The sequence below is a fragment of the Myotis brandtii genome, unplaced genomic scaffold, assembly GCF_000412655.1.
Source record: "Myotis brandtii unplaced genomic scaffold, ASM41265v1 scaffold123, whole genome shotgun sequence".
NCBI classification, from domain to species: domain Eukaryota; kingdom Metazoa; phylum Chordata; class Mammalia; order Chiroptera; family Vespertilionidae; genus Myotis; species Myotis brandtii.
This window is the reverse complement of record NW_005354291.1, coordinates 1,219,635-1,222,723: the sequence shown is the minus strand read 5'-3', so window position 1 is coordinate 1,222,723 and position 3,089 is coordinate 1,219,635.

Sequence of the window (3,089 nt, the reverse complement as noted above, 5' to 3'; positions counted from 1 at the left end):
TTTTTTTTTTCTTTTAAAGAGGAAAATGAATGAATGAATCAATGAGTAAGTAAAGGAAGGAAGCTTGCCAATCCTGCTTTCTTCAAAAGAAACGCACTGCCACATGGACGGTCGGGATGACGCACACGCGCTACAGCTGTAGCAGATGAAAAATGAATATTAATGATTGATTTCAAATTAGCCAGTCCTTTCCCCTTTACCCACAGCTGATGCTGTAAGGGATATTGAGTCTCCAGAGACTACTGGAGCTTAGGTGGCTGTGATTCATCCAATCATCATTCAAAACACAGGCCTTGTTCTGTTCAGTTTCACAAGACTTAATGTTTTTAGCATTCTAATTGTGTTTCTTCACTCCACTGATGAAACACATTTTTTCTCCAGATTGCTTTCCATCTGGTTGTTTTGTAATCATAAACAAACTACGTTAGAAGTAATTTCTTAAAAGCCCAAACTCCCATTTTCTATTCTGTTTTATGTAGGCGAGCCCTTGAACGAAATTATTTTCGGCCTTTCTTATTGCATATTATTTATTTAGGTTGTGTGTTTGAATATATGCATATATCTATATCTATCTATCTATAGATATATGCATACATTGGTATACCTACACACATATCTGTGGGAATACATACTTACACACATCAGTGTATATATGTATTTATATGCATAATGCTTATATCAGTTTTTTTCTTGCATTTGCCCTTTGGAGACGGTCTGTTATTATTTCTGTTGTATTCTTTTAGGCCATCATAGTGTGAGGATTGGCCTGCGGTCCCGTCCGGTGTGTGGGAAGAGGCTGAGGTTGCCGCGGGGGAAGATAAGGTTTGTTTTGACTTCTAGATCCGGAAGGAAAGCGTGGCCTCCGTGTGTCCTGGGAGCCCAGCGAGCGTGTCTGACGCACTGGAGCTGCACAAAGCTGTGGTGTTTTGGAAGCCACAGGAGTGAGCCAGGCCGCCTGCGTCTGTGCGCCCATTGAGAGAGGTGGGGAGGTGGTGGAGTCCTTCGTGCGGCCTTCTCTTTGTTCCTCTGAAACCTGTCCCTTTGGGGAAGCTGTCCGAGCGGCCGACAGTTGAGGCTGTCCTGTGTCTCTCCCCGTGCAGCCAGGGGCAGCGCTCCAGGCCGCCAGTTGGGAAATTCATCTCCTGTTGTCGGTACCAGAGGGTGGGGGGTGGGGGAGGCCGCGCCTGGGCCTGGAGAATGAGCGGCTCCTGGACACAGTAGCTTCTGCTGCAGGATGGGCCGCGGCACTGCTCCCGGCCAAGGCCCTCGGTAGGAGGACAGTGTGGCCAGCAGGGCTGTGGACAGGCTGGGGAGGCCATCTGGGTCCTGTGTGTGCCTGTGTGTTAGCCACTAAGATGTCCTCGGGGCCAGGGAGGACCAGGGTGGAGAGTGTGAAATGGGGAGGAGGAGGGGGACAAGGCTTCTCTCTCTCCCTCTTAGAGAGCATCCTCAATGGAATATGTCAGCTACCTTTACATTTTCAAACATTGGGATGCTATTTAGTGGTCACTAGAAAGAATGATAGTAAAGGAAAGTCTTGCAGTCTTGCTCCTAAAGGCATGTAGAAGTTGTCCCTAACTCACAAGGCTCTTTGAATCTCCCTCTGCTCTGCGTCAGCATCTGGCTCCATCAAGTAGCCTCTCTTCAAATCACATTTCCAAGCTCCTTTTCCCTGGCCACTGGCCCGTCAATACATACAAGGATCTCTTGGTGGAAGGAAAACAAACATTCCTGTGAACTTGTGCTGCCTCTCTCAAGTGCCCCATGGCTCCTTGCTTTTATACAACTTCTCAAAAGAATAGTCTACACTCACCATCTCTACTCCTTCACCTCCCATTTCCTCAGGGCTTCGCAATCCGTCTTCTGAGCTTCTCTCTGTTGGAACTGCTCATCAAAGCAAAGCCATTCTAATTTGCAACCTGCTAGACTTTATTCGTTCGTGATCTAGCTGGGCCTCTTCGCTGCACAGAGATTTCTTTTGCTTTGTTCGCTGCTGTATCCACAGCATCTGGAACGTGACTGGCATTGAGTAAGTGCTCGGGGAATGAATGAACCGACAAGTTCTTTCCCAAGACTCACTGAAGAGTCCACCCTGGGCTCCTGTGACTCAACACCGTCTTATTTCTCCTCTCGCTGACTTTTTTGGTCTCTTCACAGACATCCTTTCTATCAACATCCCTGCATTTTGCTGACCCCCAGTGTTTCTTCCTTGTCCTCATCTCTCCTCATTCTACACACGCATGCTGAGTAACCTCCTCAGCATTATGTTTTAGCCACCCCTGTATGCTGAGGATTCCCAGATTATGACTTCACCCATGACCTCCTCCTTGAATTTCAGGCTCAAATATTAAAATCCCTGCTAGTCATCTTTCCTCTGCCTCCTTTACGTGCCTCAAAAATCAATATTTCTAACACGGAATGCTCAGTCTCAGCGCCAGATCTGCATCTCCTCTTAATAGCTCATTTGATAGCACCCCATCTACCTTCTCACCAAAGCGAGTGTAAGCGAGGTCTTTCAGGTGAGCCCCTGCTTGGAGTCAGACACGTCTTCCCGGATCTGGCCAACTGGAAGGGAGGGTCTGCTTCAGAGACTTGTTTACCCAGGTTAGTACAAGTCTTCTTGGGAAAGGACTCATCCCACGAGAGGGGGGATGGGCGGATCAGGCTGACCTGGAATTGCGGTGTCTAGGAAACTCCATGGTCACCTTTGACACCTTTTCTCCCTCACATAGTCCCTTAGGACAGGTAAGAAAACTCAGCACTTACTACCATGTTTCTCCATATAGTGTCCTACACACTGTCTCCAACTTATGCCAACTTGCCCCTTAAAAGTTTTTAGAATTTGTCTCTTTGTCCTGATCATTTACCTTTTTGCCTTCAGATCCATTCCCCACCTTTCCTCTATTCTGGGCTGCATCGCAGGGAAATGTATTTCCCTGGCCCACTGGCTTCCAGGCAGGTTTGGCGGTGGGAGGCACTGTTGGAAGGCTGGGAGGCAGCAGGAGGGGAGACCTGGGTGTTTCTCTTTCTCCTGCTCTGCCTCTCAGGGCATCTCCCCAGGCTAGCTCTCTTCTCTGCCAGCCCCGCCA